The sequence below is a fragment of the Eulemur rufifrons genome, chromosome 7, assembly GCF_041146395.1.
Source record: "Eulemur rufifrons isolate Redbay chromosome 7, OSU_ERuf_1, whole genome shotgun sequence".
NCBI lineage: Eukaryota > Metazoa > Chordata > Mammalia > Primates > Lemuridae > Eulemur > Eulemur rufifrons.
The window spans coordinates 29,330,654-29,354,054 of NC_090989.1; the positions used below are offsets into that span (position 1 = coordinate 29,330,654).

Consider the following 23,401-nt stretch of genomic DNA (forward strand, 5'->3'; position numbering starts at 1 on the left):
TATAATTGTTAATTGATAACAGCTAATTACTCTATTTTTAATTAATAATTCTCCAATTAATGACCCAAATAAAACTTCAAAAAGAAGTAGAAGTGAAAATTATCATATCAGAAACAATCTCATAATTGTTTCTTTCATAAGAAGATAATTCATAGATAAAACTTCTGTTCCACTAAACTAAAGCTAATTAGGCAATATGTATTCAACTTTAGACAACGAAGCCTTTTAAACAAAAAGTGCTTTTTTTTTTCCTGACTTGGGAGGAAGGGACTAATAATGATGAATTACTACTTTTGCTCCTTACTCTGAGATTTGAAATAGAGAAATACAATGATATAATCCAGAACCCAGTCGGCTAAGATTACATTCTTCGTACAGAGAGAGTTTATAAAAAGAGGTCTCATATGTCCAAAGAGCACACAGATAACTTCTGAGTAACTCGAACATAAACAGGAAAGAAATTTGATAGCAAGCCATAGAGGAGGTTCGGATCAACTCTAATTACTGCCACTCCTTGTGAAAAATTTTGAATTAATAAGGTGGGAGGACAGAGGAAAAGGCGAGGCATGATGAGCCTTCCGAATTTAAAATCTGAAACCTTGACCCTCTTTCAAAATGTGCCTCTCCCCATGAAACTGCCTGAGCTGATGTATGGATGAGTATTTTAGGTGGTGGGAGAGATCTTAAAGAGACATTTCTCTGGTCATTTCACCTGTGTTAAAGTCATCATTACGGAGGGAGTCAAGCTCTCCCTATTTGCTAAAGGCATAGTATTCTATCACTCACTGGTGCTAATTAAAGTAAAAAAAAATCTGTAACTGTTAATTAGCATCTATCAAGGACATGGTTCTACCTGCATTATGTGGTTATATTTTATGTATGTATATTCCTTAAATGTTATTTCTATGTATTATCAGTACTTACGATAAAATCAAGAAAGCCATGATTCAACACCTAGGAGCTATTTTTTTTTTAATTACAGAGCTAATTAAAACTTCTAAGAAGATTTTTTTTTAAATAAATGAACTCTGGTGAATAAATAAATCAATGCATTGTAGATGTTTAATAGATTTATTCTGTCTGGAAACACTGTGACAATTACTGCAATTCAGCCATTCCCTTTTTAGGCTACTGCAGGGCCTTTCCAGCCTCTTGTTGGTAAATAACTCTCCTTTAGATTGGTAAATGCACAGCACAGATTGAAATTCATTTGGGTGAATCATGCACTTCGCAAATTAAGATAGTAGCTTAAAAGTGAGTACTTATACCAAAGCTATTTTGTAGTATGAGTTAGTAACAATGACTCTTAAATATGTATATTCATGGGAATCTCTAAAATGTATCTGCAGTTCCATGGAGAGAATATTCCTCATAGATTAAACTCATTGCAGACAACTCCTCAGGTTACCAGCATTACACAGATTTCCCTGAATATGTCACCAAGAGTAAAACACTTCCATGTTGACTAAGCTTTTAGAATCATAATGTGAGCATGAGATGTAATCTCAAATATACATAAGAAACTAGCAAAGAAAGAGGAAAGTTCAGTCTCTTTTTAGTGTATTAGCATCTATTAGCCCATTATTTTTTTTTAGTCTCATGAATAACTGCTACCTATATCTACTACTACATCATAAGTGTTCACTTTACTGAAGAGCCACAGGAGAAATAATTCTTGGATCTTGGTGTTAAGAAAACCTGTGACATTTTTCATTAGCTTGTATGCTTTTTACTTAATTTTTGGTCAATTTTATCTTTCTCGTTTAGGGTTGCTGGGAGGCTAACGGCAATTATTGGGACAAATTTATACAATATCACAGTGCCTTCTGATATACAGATTAATGTACTGATATTACACTGACTACATCAAGATCAAGGAAAAATAGAAATAATATTGTATGTATTTTTACCAAGTTCCTCAATTTGGTTATAGAACAAGCTGATAGCTGTACATGTTGGAAGCAGAGAAAGCCAAGAGTAAGAACTTCAAAAGATGAAAAACAGGACAGTGTGTTCTAAGTGAAGAGGAAAGCAGGAACGGCATCCCAGTCTCACTGAGAAGAGTGCGCTCTTGTACACGTTGGGCTTTATCACTGCCAAACTGAGGCGACTATAAATGGGAAAAGAAACCTATTCTTTCTAAACATCAATATAACTTTTTCAGAGAAACCTCCCTCCACCTTTTAAAATACCTCTTTGTGGTTATATTAATGTGGCAACTTGTTGTTTACTTTCATAACATTCATCACAGTTTGTGGTATTATTTTCATGTATTTATTGCTGGTCTCCCCTGCCAGACTGTAAGTTCCATGACAGCTGGGACTATGCCTGTTGTATTCACCACTCCATTCCCAGTGCTTAGCCATGTCTAGCAAATAGTTTGCTGTAAAGCATATGTGTTAATACATGAATGATGCATCTTCCATGGACTAAGAAACGCATCATTAAAGCTTGAGGACAGAATATGAAATGATTCCAGCCTTAGTATTGTTGTGGGCAGGAGCTTAAAGTATGAAAAGAATGGCTTTACTGAGGTAGCTCTGTGGCTTCCTTATCCTTTCCTGTTTACAGCAAGAGTGCTAAGTCAGTTTGGGCTGCTGTAACAAAAATATAAACTGGGTGGCTTAAATAGCAAACATTTATTTATCACAGTCATGGGGGCTAAGAAGCTCAAGATCAAGGAATGAGGCAGTCCAGTATCTGCTGAGGTCCCACTTCCTGGTTTCCAGATAGTTTTCTTGTTGTATCCTCATGTGTGAGGAACAGAGAGAGAGAAAGCAGGCTCTCCTGTCTCTTCTTGTGAGGGCACTAATCTCATTCATAAGGGCTCCACCCTCATGAACTAATCACTTTCCAAAGGCCTCACATCCTAATAACATCACATTGACAGGCAGAATTTCAGCATATACTATAATTTTAGGAGGAGACACACAGTCCAAAACAGGTACAGAATAAGTTATAAAATGTTGCAGTTGCAGAAAATAGTTTTGTTTTTAAATAAAGACAGGGCTGCATTAATATGCTTCTCTTTTACTTGATGTTTTGATGTGAATTACGTTGATATCTGCACTCCAATGAGACATATATTTGCAGCCATCTTAACTTTAGTTAACAAAACTCAATAGAAGAAAATAAATTTGTTAGAAAATGGAAATAAAGGAGACTTTGCAGATAGATGCATTTGTACATTAAGCATGGCTTGTGTGAGCCTGATTATATTTAAAATACGTATGAGATAGTAGGCAGAGTGATTTTTATATATGGATAATTTTAATTTTAAAAAAGAATTAATCATCTAATACCATAACATTTTTTTCTAAAGGTTATTTTGAAAGGAAAATGAGAAAGAATAAATTCAATGGAATTCTTTAAGTTTATATGAGTATGAGAATAAGAGGCTTTGTCTCATTGTTATTATGGGCTACTATACACTTTTTTTTGATTATTGGGGGTTTATAATAAGGAAAACAGCCATTTGAGAAACAGATTGAGAGATTCCAAGCTTAATTTCCTAGTTCATCATTAGCTCATCCTCTCCCCAAAACAACATATTGACAAAAAAATGCAGATGGGTTTAGCTTGAAAGGGGGCCTTTAAATTTTAGCGGTTCTTAAAGGCAGGCATAGGTATTAATAACTGACAACCGTAGGCTGGGCTCTATGGACAGGGTGGTATCCATACCCAGAGGGAAGAATGCTGCCTCTTAGCACCAGTGCAGTAATGTTTCTACTTCATTTTTATGTTCTGCGTATGGTAATCAAGAGTCCCATTAAAGTAAAGAATGAAGTCTGGTAGTCTGTTGCTTATTATGCACTGGGATCACTGCGATTTGCTTTTTCAGTAAGAGTGATTTCTTTTCTGTCGAGAATTATAGACTTTTCCAAGGAAACTCTTACCTTGAGAGGATTCAGAAATTGCAGTACCTTAGGCAACACTTAAGATGGACAGAAAAAAAATGAGGTTCTTCTTGACAAGAAAAATGATTGATAAGTGTGTACTGAGAAAATCGTGAAAACATTAGGAAACCCAAGAAAACTATTCAGTGGAATCAGCTCTATGCAAATGAATATCAACATTTGCATATTTCCTTTTCCTGATTCATACATTAAGAGGCCCCAGGTGGTGCTAAAAGAAGAGCACAGTTTGTTTTTTGGATTCTATAACAAATTGTGTCTTTTGCTCATTCACCAGCTGTATCAAATATGGCAAAAATGGTAGGTAAGACCTTCTCATGGAGGGGAAATAAAATTTCTTTTAAAACTCTGGCTTCCAATAGTCATATGTAAGTGCATAATATCTGGTGAGTTGAAAAAACAACAGCTGAGATCTTAAGCTCAGGGTTTAACTCTAAAAAACTATTTGGTTTCTTATCTCTCTGGAAAATATAAGCAGGGAGCAGGTGTGAAAATGGGTATGTAAGCAAGGAGAACCAGAGCACTGGAAAAGGAGAGAGAAGGATCAGATGAAGAAAATATAACTGTTATGTTTTCTAGATATTAATGTGAACAGAAATAAAAAACTTCCTTCTTGCCAGTTTATTTTAGTTAAAAAAATCGGACATACAAGAGAGTGATATCAGATGGGTACACACTTTGTAGAACTCAGTACAAAATGAAAGCATGTATCTCCTTATTCAAAAGACAGGGTGAAAAATTAAAGTTAAAGGTACTTAAATATGAATCATCTTCCTTTAAAATATTTTGTCATATAACATAATGGGGTTACACAAGAGTAATAATGAACTTGCAATTTGTGAAAAATATTTTGGTGTCATAATTTTACATAATACAGTAATAACTTGTTAATATCTTGATTGATCATGAGATTTTTCTGGTTCATTTTTCTATAAATTTATTTATTAAATCATCAAATGTATACTTTTAACAACTTCAATTTTAATCAACATAGTTAAAAGTGATGTCAGTCACTCAGCAAATTGATAGCAAACAATTTTTGATAATTTTCAATTTAAAAGTATCATTTTAATGATACAATTCTTCTGGAGCTATTAAGAATATTTTATAGGCCATGACAATATTGAGATATATATATATGTATATATATATCTCAATTCAAAATATAAGTTATAATACATATAAAGCAGATGATTCTTATGGGAAAATTTTTCTAAAAAGATTTCTCTCTTCATATACATCAATTTTACATTAGTCCAAATTTAATTTTAAAGGTAAATTTATTTAATGGTATTTTTATATTTCTTTTGACATATTCTGTAACTTGGGGGAAGTCATCTAAGAAAACAAAAGTACTTGGTTTGTTTCACTTAACACAATATTCTCCAGTTCCATTCATGTTGTTTCAAATTGCAGGATTTCACTATTTTTTGTGGCTATATATTATTCCATTGTGTATATACACATCACAATTTATCTATTCATTTATTAATGAACACTTAGGTTGATTCCATATCTTGGCTATTATCAATAGTGCTGCTAAACATGGGAGTTCAGATATCTTTTTGATATACTAAATTCTCATCCTTTGAATATATACCCAAGGGTGGGGTTGCTGGATCATATGGTGCTTATGATTGGTGTAGAATTCAAAACACTTGTATATGTATTCTATCGTGTATTTTTAATTGCAAGGAAAAGTTAATTTTAAAATTGTCTTCTTGCTTAATAATTGGTTCATCCAAAGTAGTATTCTTTTGCATTAATGTGTGGATCTTTAAATTTAACTTCTACTTCTAAGCCTGTGGCTATTTGCTTTGCAATGTTGCAGCAGTTATCAAAACCAGAGATTCTAAATTCTTTGAAGAATTCTACTAACTCCCTGATATGCCTTATTGCAATATTATGTGTAAATTTTTATTTTGTAATAACTTACAGATAAAGTTTACTGCCTGAGAAGTTATCTTTTCTAAATATTAATATAAAGAGAAAAAAATCCCACTTCCTGTTTATTTCAGTTAAGAAAATTATATACAAAACATTTTGATTAGAGATGCCAACATAATTTTTGAAGCCCAGTGCAAAATTAAAATGTGGACCTCCTTGTTCAAAAAGATGGAAAAAAAATGTGCAGTAATCCCAAATCCAGTAAATCAATGCGAAACAAACTTTTGCCAGTTAATGTATCATTTGGCTTTCCACTATTTCATTTTTCTGTGATTTAGGATTTTTTTTTCTTTTCCTTTTATTGATGGGAAAAACCCAACTTAGCCTAAATTCTCAATATTGCAGGAGAAAATAAATGATACCATATTAATTAGCAAGTGACACAAAGGAATAAAAACTCGCTTATATTAGTTTATTCATAAAACATTCTCAAAAGGAGGCAGTTTAGGAAAATATTATTACTAAATATGCTTCCATCACTTACATCACATTTAATCTAGAAAGAAAATTTGGGTTAACTATTTGACTGACACCTTAGGGTCAATAGAAACAGCTAAGTTCTTTATTCTATAGAGAACAGGAGGTATAAAACTTCACTGTTTCCTCGTCTCAGTTTGAAGTTTACTGTTTAGTTTCTTCTGCAAACCAGAAAATGTTAAATTCATTATATATAGTAACCTACAAAGCTATTCATTTGGTGCTATAGACAGTACACCAAGCTGATATTTTTGAAACTTGAATCAGTGTCTTAAATAGTAAACCTTTCAAAGCCGATCTTGCATAAAAACATTGGATATGAAAGCAACATGTTCTTTGGTACTAGTGTGAATTCTGTTTGAAAAGTTTACATATTGCATATGTTCAACATTGGTGTCAATTAATTGAATTTCTTAGGTTCAAAACTTTTTAAAAGAAGATACACAGTGATACAAAATGTATTTCCAAGCCAATACTCAAGTAAAGCTTTGATTACGAAAGTTAGACAAATTTAAATAAAATATATTTTTGAAAATGCAATGCTTATAATGAAAGCTAAAACATAGCAATGGTTTTAATAAAGGCTCATTAAAAACTGTGATTCTTGGCAAGCATATCCATTACTACGTTAAACTATAAAATCTATATGTTCAGAGGGCAAACAGTATTCTCTTTGTTAAGCCAGAGAATGAAGGGGGAAAAAAAAACTATTTCAAGCTACACTAATAAATTTTTAGTGAGTCCTTTCAAGTATCTTGCCAAAACATCAGACAGGTTTAGGAGAATGCTTGGCTGCAAATTGATCCATAGTAAATTGATTGATGTCATCACTTGAATGTATGCCTTCCATGGTTGGTGATTTAGGATGCATTGCAGTTAGATATGTGTTTGACCGGTCAAGAATTCCTCTTGTGAATTTAGTTTAATTATAAAAAGTAAATGGAATAGAAAGAAAATGGGAAATATCCATTATGAGCACCCAATTTTTGGTATGTCCAGCCTAGAGTATTCACGATGCTAATTTATAAAGTATTGAGTGTGTTTTATATAACAAGCACCATTCTGGGCACTTATGTTCATTCAGTGAACAAAAGCAGAACACAGATGAATCATAAGATAGTCATATTTCTGCTATAGTTCTAAAATATGAGTGTTTTAACAGAATTGTTAGACGCATATTTGACTTTTTAGGATCATGTGAGCTGAGATAATTATTCAATTTTTTTTTTTTTTTTTTTTTTTTTTTTACTTAAAAGGTGTTGAGATGTGAGCATACTAGAAGAATCATAAAATCTCCTGGTTTCCTGCAAAGCAAAATGAAGTAAAGTGTGAGATATTTTTTTAAGAAAAGATAGGAATATAAATAGAACTGAGTCATAACAAATTATTCAATCATTACTAAATGCCTAATAGGCAAAATGGTGGGAACTGGGACATATAAAACAGAATGAGACATAGTCCTGCACTCAAGTAGTTCCAAATCAATGCTTTAGGAAGATGAGGAGGAAGTAATAATCACAGCTTTAAGTAGCATCTTGGTATAATCAATAAACCTGAGGTCCAGTACAAAACATTCGGCAGGAAAAAAGAGCTTCTCATCTTTGTTCTTCAAACACCAGAAGGGTAAATAAAAGGCAAGATTTTGAAACGGGAGCTGCCATATTTCAGGAGGGAGGACAGTATGCCAGGAAGTCCTCCCTCAGAATGAAAAGCAAAGACCTGTTTTTACTGACTTCAGCCTACTTGGAACAGGAAGGTATCCACTTGTTTCGGCATCTCACAGAGGTCGGGAGGCAGAAGCTGCAGATCAATCCTCATTACTTTTCCTACCTCGAGATTGTGACAGATACACCTTGGGCTAGGTGCCTTGCAGAGACCCAAGACTCCTTGTAAGGGCCTCACACTCCACACAGAGCTTTGGGTTCCCTTAGAAGCCACGTGTGGGTCAATGCTGTGCATTGGGCTGTTACTGTCGCACTTAGTAATGGATACAAGGCTTTACAACTTTCCTGACAGGGTGCCAAAGGAACATGTTTTCAGTCTTTTCATGATCAGGAATTCATTTTTATCCCCTCTCAAGAGAACTCAGTGAAATAAAGTTTTGTTTCCTGAAGAACACAGTAAGAGTGTGGATGTTAACATTTATTTCTGTTTCAAGCGAGTCACACAGTTGCTTCTGGCATAAAGGGCAGAGTATATGGGCTCCGTTCCTTCTGGTGTCCCCAGGATTTATAACTTCATCCAGGTATAAAGAGGCTGCTATGACAGAGACAAAGCTTAACTCACTCAGAGCTATCAAAAATATGAATCATTCCTGGAGGCTCAGAAAGAATGGCCCCCTGACATTCAGCTGCTGAACACCATTATTATCCTTTCTAAAAATAGGGGATAATATCCCCTCATAATGTTCTGCTTTGGAAAGTCAATCTATTTCTGTGTTTTAAATGTTAGTATTAATTTTCTCTAGAAGGGTACACAGGTATATAAACAGACATTTATTATAAGTATAGTATAGCGAAAATGGCATGTGGGTGAATATGTATACACAATTATTATTGGCAATAATAGAGTTTCAATTTCATCAAATAGGCTGCATCCAAACTCAAGGAAATGACCATAGCAAGAAAAAGGAAATGTTAATAGCTCTAGCTCCTTTTTGGCTTTCAATCAGAGTTCTTCTGGCTCATTGGCCGAGCTCATTGGCCAGGAATGATGGAAAAGAGCAAGTAACTACTGGTAATCGTTCTGTTCTGCAAAGTATCATTGGTACATCAGAAAGATTAATTGCAGTGACACTGTGTCCTGTCTACAACTGTGCCAACAGCCTGAAACTAAGCAGTTGTGCTACTGAATCACACTGAAAGTGTTTCTGGCAGCCTGGACCTTCTTCGTGTGCTTCTCCCAAGTTCAGATCTAAAAGATGAATGAGAAAACACTACTGCATGAAGAACTAAAAAATGTGAACATAAGTTTCTATTACCTAGATGTGATCCATTTCTTCTTAAACCATTGGTAAGAAACCAAAAATGAGGTAAATTGGAATCAACAGGATATTGTACATCATCATTGTACTTGATATGGAAATCCATTTTGTCATCTTTTAGGTTTAATCGCCTTTTTCCACCTCTCAATGGATAAAACATTTGAGCAAAGACATGCATACCATCCCAGTTATAATAATTTTATCGAAATAAGTTTTCATCATATAAACTACAGGAGACTTACATCTATTCTTGTCCCATAACTATCTAACCTTGTGTAACTATATAATTGTTTATATACTGCTAGAATTTGAATGTTTTTGTCTCCCCAAAATTTATATTGTGATATACTAAGCCCCAAGCTGACGATATTAGGAGGTAGAGCCTATGGGAGATAATCGGTCATAGGGGTGGCATTCTCTTAAGTGAAATTAGTGCCCCTATAAAAAAGGCCCAAAAGAGCTGCCCTCCCCCTTTCACCACGTGAGGACAAAGCAAGAGGTCACCATTTATGAACTAGGAAATGGGCCCTCACCAGACACCAAATCTGCCAGTGCCTTGATCTTGGAACTTCCTTCCCAGACTCCAAATGTGAGAAATAAATGTTTGTTGTCTATAAGCTACTCAGGTTATGGCATTTTGTCATAGCCTGAACAGACTAAGACCTGTATCTATATTATTACTCTTAGAAACTAAAAGCTACCTAAGCCAGAATCCATACTTGATTTATTTTAGTATACACCCAGTGCATACATACCACATTGCTTTGCACAAACTCAGTGAATCAGAGGCAAGCATCAGCAGAGTAGTGTTTATGGATTTTGGATTAAAAATGCCATAAATTGGAAACCCAGCTCTTCTACCTCATAGTTTATCCCTTCTGCCACTTAAACTCTCAGAGCTTTCATTTATCTACAAAATGTAAATGATAACTCATACCTAAGAATGATTAAAATTATGAGGGGAGTTGATATACATAAAATGCAAAATATAGTGACTTACCTAAAAAATTCTGGTTTCCTTCTCCTCTTCTAAACTGCAATAAATACTTCTTGGATAGATTAACAAATAAATGAAGGGCAATTAAGACTTACATCTGATTTGTCTTTCAGTTGCTCCATATATTTTTCTAATAACAGCCTATTGTGGAGGTTAAATCTTGGAAAAATGCTTTTACAAATTTTGCATTTGAATTTAAGTCAATTACAAATATTTTTTAAAGTTTCACTAACATATCAAGATATTATCTGTCTTCAATATCATTTTAATCATACCACCAGAGCAAAGTCCACTTCAAAGAACCGAGTCACCTAGGAAAGAGAACTAACCAAAATTGGAAAGAGAACTAACCAAAATTACAAAGATCTCGTGCCTGACACAAGTAACAGATCATAGTAGATTCATTCATTTATTCAGAAAATATCAAATGAGTGTGTATTATGTTTCATAGACTCATATGGAAAAAGCCAGTTCTGAAAGAGCCTATAATCCTCGGAACAAAGGAAAGCTCAAACTGTGCTTCTGAGATGGAGTGAGTGGAATGATGACAGGGACAGGTCAGTCTTAAATGGCCGTGCATTCCTCTTCTGCAGTGATTATCTTAAAAACTTTCATGCTGCCAATTTGTTGTGAGACAGAATCCATCTTCTGATTTCTATCTCAATTAAATATGGTGATTTTAACTCATATCTGAGAATTTTAGGTTCTCTAATTTGATTCAAACTGCTTTTCCCTCTTTAGAGTGTGAAAGTTGTTGGCTCATAGAAATCTGACTATGTCTAAATGATACGGAATTCAGAGTCAAAGTAGCTGCATTTCTTGGGCTCCTGTTTTGAATGTCCTGTTGTTGTACTAAAATTTTAGCCTTTGTTAAGCATGGGTACACGTAAGCAAATAATTTAACATGAAAGGATGATGGCACTTTAATGGTGTGTGAAGAATCAGAGAAAACTTATCCTAGGAAGTAACAATGGAAACATCTCTCCTGGGATCTTTCACTGGAAAGAACCTACAATACCTGAGTTAACTGCAAATCTCATGTCCTTCTAAAGATCTTCAACTTTGCACTGGTTAATGTGCAGGAAAATCATTAGGATAATGCATTTTAAGTATTTGTGGAAGTGTATTGTCTCGAGGAGCCCCACAATTAATTTTATAAAGCTCGGTTTCTCTATCTCATATCCACGAGTAACTCATCTTGCTGATGTGATTGTCCATGTGACATGATGATCAGATTTAATGACTGATTGACAACACAAGGTACTAAGTAGGGAGAGAGAGAATTTGGACGGGTTCTTGAAGAGGTGGGGCTAAATCCTTTACTTCTTAATGCAAATAGTTTGATTAGTTTGAAACTGTCAATAGTCTGAATGGAGCTAACCCTAACCACTTCTCTGTCTTTTTTTGCTAGTCTCTTCTCAACTCCTAGAATGCCCCAGGGCAGTCCTGGGACCTCCTGTCTTTTCATCTTCTCTCACCTCCTTGGTTAACTCAATTAATCTAATGGCTTTAAGTATATTCTGTATTCTGAGGAGTCATGTATCTCTTGGCCAGGCTTCTTCCTCATTTCTCCTGCTCACTACCTCACATAGGTGTTCCCCAAGCATCTCAAATAAAATATATGCCAAACTGAGCTTTCTGCCTTGTCCCTCTCTCAGTAAGGAAGAACTCCATTCTTCCAGTTTCTTAGGCCAGAAACCTTGGAGATATTCTTCATTTTGCTTTCTCCTATGCCCAATGCCTGTTCTGTCAGCAAATCCTTTTGACATTATCTTCATAGTATACCCAGAATGTGTAACTCTTCTCACTGCATTCAATGCTATAGCCTGGTCTCTCCTGGTCACTGTAGCAGCTTTCCAGCCGTTCTCTTTGCTTCCACTATCGGCCCCCTCTACTTCAAAACAGCAATCAAGATGACCCCTTAAGACTGTAAGTCAGACTATGAGCACTGCTCAAAATACACCAATGTCTGTGGATCACAGAATAAAAACTACAGCCCTTATAGTGGTCTTCCTTCCATCCTCCTTACCTTTTTGGCCTTATCCCTATTCTTCTTCTTCTCACTCCCTCTGAACTGGCCTATTTATTGTTCTTTAAACATGCCAACTTGCTTTTATCTTAGTGAGTATTTCTGTGTAGAATACTCTTCACCACTATTTGTGCGCAGCCCTCTCTCTCATCTCCCTGAGATCCTTTCTCAAATGGCACCTGTGAAGTCTCACCTGGCTACCCTATATAAAAACCACTGTCTCCCAAACATTTCCTATCCACCTTTCCTGCTTAATTATATTTTTTTCACTTTCTAACCTATTTGGTTTGCTTAATTATCAAGCTTTTAGTATATATTAGACAGGGTTCTCCAGAGAGACAGAACCAATAGAATGTACAGAGATGTATACAAAGAGACTTACTATGAGGGCTCAGCTTACGCGATTGGGAGGGCTGAGAAGTCCCATGATCTGTCATCTGCAAGCTGGAGAACCAGCAAAACTATGAGCATAGTTCTCGTCCAAACCAGAAGGCCCAAGAACCAGGAGCTCCAGTGTTAAATGGCATGGATATTCCAGCTCAAGCAGAAAGCAAATTCACCTTTCCTCCACATTTTTTTTTCTATTCAGGCCCTCACTAGATTAGGTAATACTCACCCATATTGGTGAGGGCAACCTGCTTTACTCAGTCTACCAATTCAAATGTCAACCCCTCTGGAAACACCCTCACAGACACATCCAGCAATAATGTTTACAAGCTTCTGAGTATCCCTTAGCCCAGTGAAATTGATGTATAAAATTAACCATCACATAGTCCTTTTTTTTTTCTCTGCTAGAATGTAAGCTCTATGAGTGTTGGAATTTTTATGACTTTGCCCTACTGTATCATGAATGAATGAGTAAGAACAATGGTAAGGACCTTACCATCATAAAGGTAACTTATAAAGGTACCTTATAAAGGTACAAAGAAAAGGAAATCTTTCTGTTACTATTTTATAGAGCTCACAAATTTCAAGTTTTGCCACCAGTGTATGTTTCTTTGCTTAGTTTAAAGTGAAAATGATGTTTAAAATTAAAATTCATAGATTTCTTCTTAGGTTAAAGGTTTTTGTAAACAAACAAAGAAACAAAAACCTTTAAGACAATCAAATAAGCAGAACCAAAGTCAGTTTGTATTTTTATTTTTAGAAATCTATGCCGCATTGTTGGTTTAGCATACTTGAGAAAGCAAAATAGTGAAAGCTGTCAGGTCCCATTTGATTTCCATTCAACGTTCATTTACTGCAGGTCAAACATATGCCTCTTTCCCACCCAACAAAACACGTAAAACTTTTTTGTTTATTTATTATCTTACATGATTTACTTAAATATTTGTATTACATTTTAAAAATAATATACCACTATGTCTTTGTATGCTGTATGAAACACATACTTACATACACATATAAGAGCATTTACTATTAAGCTTATTATATTGCCAGTGTCATCAACAATGTTTTCAAGTACTTTTGTCAGCTGAGTATTACATTTAAAGGGGTATAAAACACATATTTTAAGGTGCATATAAATGCCCAGCTCTCCATTGAGAATCATCATGCAGAGACTTCAAGGTAGTTTATGTGGCTATAATGACTCTCAACACCAAGTTGTTTTTTCAACTTTTCTCAGGACTTTAAACACAGACTGCAAATAAAAAATTTATAGCATATAAAAAATATGAAGTCTAGCAGCACTCTTTCTTTGAATTACTATTCTTCTAGAAGACATGCAAAAGAATATGAAAGGAAAAAACATTTATTCACTCACTTATATATGTTTAATAAATATCTCAGCATCTGCATACTAATTTATTGATAAAAGAAAAATTGATTCCATACCATTAGAAATTGTATGAAATAAATAGAAATAACATCATATTACCACAAAAAAGAAATGAGCCTATGTCCTTGGAATCACACACACACAAATGTAAATCACAAATCTATGTTGCAATTGTAATCCTCACTGTATTATGTAATGCCTCTACTTTTCATGTACCATGGCTATTTATTCCTCCTCTCTTGGACTATAAAATATCTTCTGGCCAGAGAAAGAGCCACTTATTCCTGACTGTTGCACAAAAATACACCCAAGTACACATCAATGGCAAAGAAAACAGACCTCTATTCAAATTAAAGTGCCATAATTGCTTAACAGAATTACCTAAACATAAATTGGTAAACTTTCAGTAAAGTCAGTATTTATATGTTTGTTAACTTTGTTGTCTTTTGGAAAACCAAACCACTATAGAAAATGTTTAAAGCCTCACAAAGTTATCTACCCAATTTGCTGATGTCAGTTGTTCCAATCATGACTATTGGAGTCAAAATTGTACATGAAATACTTTGTTCAAAACAAAATATGTCATTTTTAATTGTGATTTGTAATCAACTGTAATTGACTGATGGTCATTTGTAACTTGGCCTGATTTTGAATTAAACTTCGGCAGTCAGCTTTGTAGCTATGATTTCACACTTGGCTAAAAACCCTTTCCTCCTCTAAGTTTGGATTGTTGGACTCATACATTATGTATATCCTTTAATGACCCACATAGCCAAGGGATGACACTTTAAATTGATGAGCGTTATATATTCAGATGTAGAATAAATTAGTTTAGGAACAAATGAAGAATAGATGTGCAGTTGGGCTACCATGAACTGTTACAATTATAGTGATTATTATAACCACAGTCTAATACCTTCCAGACATCAGCTATCATTGTATGTGTCTCTGTCACAAAGACACAATTCTATCTCTCTTAAAAATATTATTTCATTACAGGAATATTATTTATATAAAAATAGTTCAGATGCTACTGGTATTTCCACGTCAAACAACTATTTTCATGAATTTAACATTCAGTAGCATAGTTTGCTTTAAGGCAAGCATATCTAGGACTATAATTCATCTCTTTAAAAGCTTTTCCTGTACTGTGTTCGAGAAACTTTGTTTTGAGAAAGATTATTAAACATATGACAGTTTCATTCATGGTTGACACAGTTACTGTCTCAGTTCTGTGGCTCCATATTCCTAGCAAGTGACCTGAATATAGCATTAGATCAAAACCAGAGGAAAAAAATACATAGTAAACCAATTTTTAAAATAGTCATAAAATAAAATTTCATAGATTTTTAAAGGCATTGAGTCGGAAAATGTTTCATGTAAAATGAGATGGTGATGCTATTGAAGTTCGTAAGGATGATGCTTGGGTTTTCATGCTCATGTGTGACATGTGCCTCCCTCAAACCTTTTTGTGATGTCAGTACAGCACAAAATAAAATGTAACGATTATCTCTTGCCCTTTATGAAATTTTAGGAGATCACACCTTATAGATATTTGTGGAATTTATGGTTTGTTGGAATAAAAAATAATAGATGCATGAAGGAAATTTTAATCAGTGTCCTATTGACAAATGATTCATGCAGAAAATAGCTTCACTTTAATTTGGCAGCAGCTGAAGTACTACAAAGTATTAATTCACAAGTTAAATTTTCTGCAGTACCAAGATTTGTACGAATTATTTGAATAATACTATTTTTCACAAACATAAAATGAAAATTTGGGCTTTTGGGGCTCTGAATATAGTATCTATTTTTTTGTTTTTTACTTTATTTTGAATTAATTTCAGACTTACAAAAATTTTTGCAAAAAATAATACTGACAGTTTTCTTATGCCCTTTGCCCACTCTCCCCTAATGTTTACTTAATTACCTACAATTAGCAATAATATGCTGCTCTTAACAAACCCACAGAGCTGTTTTAAATTTTGCTACTCTCCTACTAATGTTTGTTTCTGGTCCAGGATCCAATTCGGTATCCAACTACATTTAGATCTCATCTTCTTAGTCTCCTCCAATCTAGGACACTTCCTCAGTCTTTCTTTGTCTTTCATGATGTTGTCACTTTTGAAGAGTACTGTGGCTGTCTTAGTCTATTCAGGCTACTGTAACAGAATACCATAAACTGGGCATTCTGTTATAGACAAGAAACATTTATTTCTGACAGTTATAGAGGCTGAGAAGTCCAAGATCAAGATGCCAGCAGATTCCATGTCTGGTGACAGCTGCATTCTGATTTATAGATGATGCCTTCTAGCTATGTCCTCACATGGTGTAAGGGTAAGGCAGCTCTCTGGGGCCTCTTTTATAAAGGTACTAATTCCACTGCATGGATCAGAGATGGCCATCGTTATACTGTGTCCTCACTTGGGGGAAAAGAATAACGGAGCTCTCTGGGGTCTTGTTTATAAGGGCACTAATCCCATGCATCAGGGCTCTACCCTCATGACCTAATCATCTTCCAAAGGCCCTACTTCCAAATACCATCACATTGGTGATTAAATTTTAACATATGAATTAGGGAGTGCACAAATATTTCATCGATAGCTCTTGGCAATAATTTTCTTAAATATTCCTCAATTTGGCTTAGTCTGAAATGTTTTCATAATGAAACTGATGTAATGCCTTTTAGCAAGAATACCACAAAAGTGATTCTGTGCCTTCCTCATCACATCGGATTAAGAGGCACATGATTTCCATATGGGAAATAAGTAGGACAAAGATAGGAACTATAGATTTGAAACACATGAGTGACTTTGTGCTTTTAATAAAGAAACAGACATAACTGCTGGGACAGAAATTAAAGCTGGGCAAATCACAGATATGCAGTAGCTTTTCAATAATGTGAAAATATATATCATAAAAGGTAATTTTTTCTATGTCTATTCTATGATTTTTGTATTAATTATATATAAAATATTCATATAGCCTCTAATTGCATACAAACTTTGAAAAAGCAGAGTTAAATATAAATTGCATTAGAAATTGAAATTAATTTTAAAAGCATAAGCATCTTACATATAACAACTTCAAGACAGAAAATGAAAATGTTCCTATGGATAGTTTTGCTCCTCCAAGTCAGGGAATGTGTAATCTGAAGAATTTATGAGGTATTAAAAGCAAGGACTGATAAATTAATTCTTTGCTGGAGCCAATACATTGCAATTACCACCAACATATTGACAATAGTAGGTTTTCTTTGTAAATGCACATGTCTATTAAATATAAATGATGCCAGTTATGAAATTGGGAGAATTCTTATAATACTGCTTGAGAAAATGGTTATAAGAATTCATTTTATTCACATCAGCAGTGAGTCTTTTTAGACTACATAGTAATTGCATATTTGGTGTTTAACTCAATTTTCTTTCTTATATTCTGCCTTTAACCTTAGTTCTTTTTGTTTAATTGTAACACCTAGTTAAATATATTCGTTTTTAGGAACACATTTGATGCTGAGCTGGTTTTTTGAAACATTATTCCAAGACAATTACTTAGTATGCCACAGGGTATTAAAACAAAGACTAGCATCTAGATTAACTAGCAAGCCCTATATAGTGTTCGCTGACTCTATAAACTGGTACTCATTACTGACCCACACCTCTTTGTCTTCAACCCACCCACATTGATTGATTCTCCATTTTCCTGCTTGCACTTAGTAAATACCAGAAGTGAAAGGTAGGCATGAGATGAGCTACTTTTGTCATATTTGGTCTTTATAACAAAATAAAACTTAATGGCACCAAAAATAAATAGCTGTCCATGTAAGTGCTAGGTAATTTTACCATTACATAATTATAAATAATCTGATTCAATTGTCTACAGTACATGTACTAGGTCTGTGGAACATAGTAATACCTGTTAAATATTATGATAAAAGGTTTGTAAAATAGTGAAAACAAAAAAAAAAAAAGCTTTTTTTAAAATCTAGTTGTTTCCCCATGTATTTTTATCAGTTACAATCATAGTCTATTATAATTTTGCATTCTGCTTTTGTTTTGACTTAAGAATATTTTATTTTTATTACATAGTTTATTATTCTGATTAGAAAAACTGTGTGTGCTTATTTTGGATCATTTTAAAATAAAAAAAAAAACAGTGAAGTAAAAAGTAACCCACAATCCCAGCAATGAAAGAAAATCCCCTTTATATATTTGATATCAAAATGAATATAAAATTGTACATTTTTAACCTAAGATTTTAGCCTTTATTATAAACTCAATACAAGTATGTGCAATGAGCTTATAATATTATTAAACTTTGTGAATGTAATAGTATTTATTTTTACCGGCTTTAATTCTTCACTATTATGCATAAAGCTGCATGGCCATCTTTATACACGCAGTGTTGTTCTACCCTCTACCTTCCCATATATATTTGGGAATATTCACTTAGAACCCTTTCTTGTTCTGTTTGAAGAATTAACAAAAACTAGCTCAAGTAAAAAGTTAGGGTGGTACTGGGTGCCAGTCAGTGTGAGGATACAGGAAATACACAGAACCTGTAAGTGGGAAGCACAGATAGGACTCATAGAATGTGCACCTGGAAACTGGTCAATAATCCAGGAAACTTTTCTTTCCATGAGGCCACACATTCTCCCTCATCTCTGTATGTCTCTGCTCCTTTGTTAACTTGACTCCCTCTTCACTTGATTTTGCTGCTTATTCTTTTAGAGTATAGCCCTGTAAGGACCACCAACCTACATTCTGCTTATCTCAGCTGATCCGCTCTTTTGAGTTTTTACAGTTCTGGACATTAGCAGAAGGCCAACTGTTATAGGTGAGAGAGCATGTCCCACACACAGGTGGCTGGTCAGCTAATCCTCTGGTTCTTTTTTTGAACTGTTAGATACATGTAGCTCAATCAGTGGTCACTTCTGCACAAAACAACCAACCAACAAAACAAAACAAAACACAGCCCCACACTCTTTCATTCTTTTTCTTAATAGGAAGCTATGTACAAAACAGTTTAACCAAAAGAAGGGAGGTTGGTAAGTCAGAAAACTGAATGATATCTGTTATATTTGTTATTGATTTGGTATAATGAGTTAAAGATGCATGGTTTTGTTTTAAGTATTTTATGATAATAAAAATGAAAAAGTGCAAGAAATTTTCTCGTACTTAGCATTAATTAGGTTTGAAAAATATGCTGACTTTTCTTGAAATTATTTATATATTTCTTGATAAATCTTCATGGTAACATGTGAAAGCAGACATGTCAATTCTGGCGGAATGAATCATTGAAATTCTAGTTTTTAATATTGGTAAAACTTCTAATGAGTAAAAACATCTAATAAATGAAGAGTTAATACCAGTGATAATCCATATGACTTCTTTCTTGTTAAATTTCATTTCCCTCCAAAATCCAAAGGCCTGTGAACACAGACTAGAGGGTTAAATCCCCCCATTCTCCGACCAGTGTGCATAACAAGTTGCACCACAACTATTTCTGCAGTGCACTGAATCTGTTGTCAGAATTATTCTTTAACATTGTATAAATTTCTAGATTGGTTTGTGTATCAATATCTAATTTGGTGCTAGAGTGGTGGTAGATGGGGCATGAAGCTACAGGATATTTTAAAACTGTTAAATATTAGAACTATAAACTTTTAAGCATTTTCCAGTTAGAACAGTATAAATTTTCACCATTTAATCTAATTGCTATTCTCAAACATTTTCTCAATACAGACCAACAATGATTTGGTCAATTCAGGGAAGCTATTATAATTTTCAATAGAACAAACAAACAAAAAACTCCATTTATCTGCTTGTTTCACTGAAATTACTGCATGTTTTACCAAAGTGTTTCTTGTTGTATTAATTTTAGTAGAATAATCTTTCCTTGTCATTCACACTGGCTCTAATTCATCCAAGATTACTACTATAGGTATCAATCTGCAGAGTTCTAGCACCTCAGATTTGAAAGAAGGTTGAATACCTTCAGAAATATTTTTTAAACTAAGCATTGATCTTGTAATTGATCTCACTAACTCAGTGCTTGCTTCGTTTTGTACTATCTCCCCCAGTTGTCCCATACATTCCAATGGCTTTTTATACATAATGTATACATGTATCAAAATATCATGTTTACTCCATAAATATGCACAATTACTATGTGCCAATCATAAATCTTAAAAAAAAAAAAAAAAACCCTCATCTCTAGACTGATGATGCCCAAATTTACAGTTTTCATCCAAATCTTTTCTGAGTTTCAGATTTGTGTATCAAACTGTCCGCTTGGCATTGGCATTTGAATTTTTCACAGTGCCTCAAATTTAACGTATCCAAACTGAAGCCTTGATTTTCCCTGCAAATATTTTCCATCCTTAATCTCTAGTCTTCTCAGCAAATGACACCTTCAACCATTCTTTTCCCCAAAGTCTAAAGCCTAGGAGTCATCTTTAAAACATCCCTCACCACCATCACTAAATCCCGTGAATTCACCCTCCCTACTATGTCTCAAATGAACACATTTTTCCTGATTGATTCTGCCACCGCCTGATTTCAAGTCAGGATTCTCTTTCTGTAGTAACCAGCATTACTACAGGAATATTTTCCTTGGCTTTCTTGCTTTCACTTTTATCCTTTTTTACTACTTTCTCTTCACAACCAAAAAAGGGAAGATGTTTAAAATATAAGTTTGCTGTCATTGTAACATTTTATATCATTTTAAAAGTTTTGTGCCATTAGTTTATATCAAATGTTTAGAGTGTGCCCCATTACACAAATTCTTCAAGTAGACTCGAAGACCCTTCATAATCTGACCCCTGCCTTCTTCTCTAGGACAATATCTGCCACTTTCTCCCTACCGCGCTAAGCTCCACCTACACTGGCCTTTTTAAAAATCTTAAACAACAATGCCTGATACACGGTAGTTCTCTAATAAATTTCTGTTGACTAACCAGAAAAATGTAAAAATACGTGTTTTAAAATTAAAGAATAGAAATTAATCCAATTAAGAACATAGACTGTCTCTCTTAGGGCATACCTACAAGTGATGAGTAAATAAGTATTAAATGAATGTTATTGTTAAAGTCATCTAAAAAGAAAGAACTTGACTTATCTATAATAAATGTTAGAGTTCAATTTCCTACAAAAATGTTCCCACCTGTTTTATTCCCAAAAGATATACCATGTCATTGTGATATGAAAGAAATACATACATATGAAGAAGTATTTAGATTATCATATAGAAAATGTATAATTATTTAGAAATGGGAGATTGAAACTGTTTAGTAGTTTTACTTTAAACTTTTTCCTGTTGAAACTCATTGATTTGTTTTCCTTTTCATCTTTCAATACAGCAGCTCTAAGTTTGACATTTTTATCACCCCAGTGGAATGCCTGGTTTTCATTTGCAAAGCACACCTCACTTTTACAAGTGAAACAGCATTTCACTTTTACAAGGGAAACATCATGGCCTAAGTACTACAGGCAAATCTAACAATCAGCTCTTCTGTATTGTTCTGACTTCTTATTTCCAGAGACCTGGATTTCTCATAAAATAAATGTGTTATATAAGTAAAATTCTGTTTAATTTTGGAAGGGAAAGTTCTTTGCTGAGATTGCTTGTGACTTTTTGCAAAGGAAGCACTAATGAATTTTTAATTTTTTTATTTTCAATTATTATGGGTATGTAATATTTGCATATCTTTATAGGATATATAGGATGTTTGATACAGGCATACCATGTGAATTAATCAAATCAGGGTAATTGGAGTATCCATCACCTCAGGCATTTATCATTTCTTTGTGTTGGGAACATTCCAATTCCACTCTTTTAGTTATTTTAAAGTCCTAACTTACTGATTGTAGGCACTTTGTTGTGCTATCAAATATTGTTTATTCTATCTAATTAACCATATTTTGCACCCTTTAAAAATCCCCATTTTATTCCCTCCTCCACACTACCCTTCACAACCCCTGGTAACCATCATTCCACTCTGTCTCTGTGAGATCAATTGTTTTTAATCTTTAGCTCCCACATATGAATGAGAACATGTGAGATTTGTCTTTCTGTGCTTGGCTTATTTCACTTAACATAATGTTCTTCATTTCCATCCAAGTTGTTGCAAATGGCAAAATTTCATTCTTTTTATGGCTACATAATATTCCATAGTATATATGTACTACAAATTCTTTATCCATTCATCCATTGATGGACACTTAGGTTGATTCTAAATCTTAGCTACTGTGAAGAATGCTGCAATAAACATGGGAGTGCAGATATCTTTTCAAGAGTGTTGTTCATTTAAACTCCTAAGATTTATATCTTTATTGTATAAGTTTTGTGACATTTTTTTCTTACCTAACTATTGAAAGTATTTTGTGGAGACACAGACTTTAAAACAATGCTCCTATTTCAATGTTTACCTAACCTCATGCAAGTACTTCAGCTGTGTATGGAGAGGTAGGAAATATATTTTAATGTGTTAGTAACAAAATATGTCTGCAAGTTTATTTTTGCATTCCTTCAGTAGATTACTTGAGTTGGTTCTTTCTAGGAAATCAGCATCATTGTCTATTCAAAGAGCTACCTCAGAGGACTGGCATTTCTCTTTGGGAAATTCCCTTCCATGATCCTCTGACCTCTTTTATCTTGAGCTGTTACATACCTCTCATTGCTATCCATGTTAGTAGCTGTGTCTGCAGATCTGGCAAGAATATTTTTTAAAAAATCCTTTTGTTTATTATTAAGGTTGTCATTCTACTCTAATTACTATTCGGGTATTTCCAATCTGCCTGTTAGTGATCCCAAACTTTCCAGAGGAGATGGACTTTTGAATTAGATCTTTAAAGAAGGTAGAAAAATATATCTTATGTTTCTATAAAACACATTGAAAAGAACAACTTAAAATGACTGCTTCTTTATAATTGAAGTTAATTACCAAACTGGAAAATAGTGACCATATTTTGTAAGTGGATTTTGCACAACAAAATTTGAAAACTAAAACACATATTCACAGTTATAATATAGAACTACGGCAAAAAGCAAAAAGACAGAAGCTACTGTTTGTCTGTTTGTATCAGTACTGTTTTTGTTTACTGGTTCCTTAAAATGTTATAAATATTTATCAAGTTTTAGGTTTGTTTTCTTTCTTTAACCCTTCCAATACGCTTTGTCCTACTGTGTGTCAAATACTGTTTGGTGATATGAACACTGTGTCATTTAATCCTCCGAGGAACATGGGAGACAAGGTAGTCTGGACCCTAATTTA

At 34.0% G+C, this 23,401-nt stretch overlaps 1 protein-coding gene and 1 pseudogene across 16 annotated transcripts in view; both read left to right on the forward strand.

Moving 5' to 3' along the window:
* Positions 1 to 23,401, forward strand: part of ROBO2 (roundabout guidance receptor 2) — a 1,642,423-nt gene that overhangs the window by 939,834 nt on the left and 679,188 nt on the right. The window lies entirely within an intron of this gene.
* LOC138388638 (small nucleolar RNA U13) lies at positions 15,523 to 15,619 on the forward strand (annotated as a pseudogene).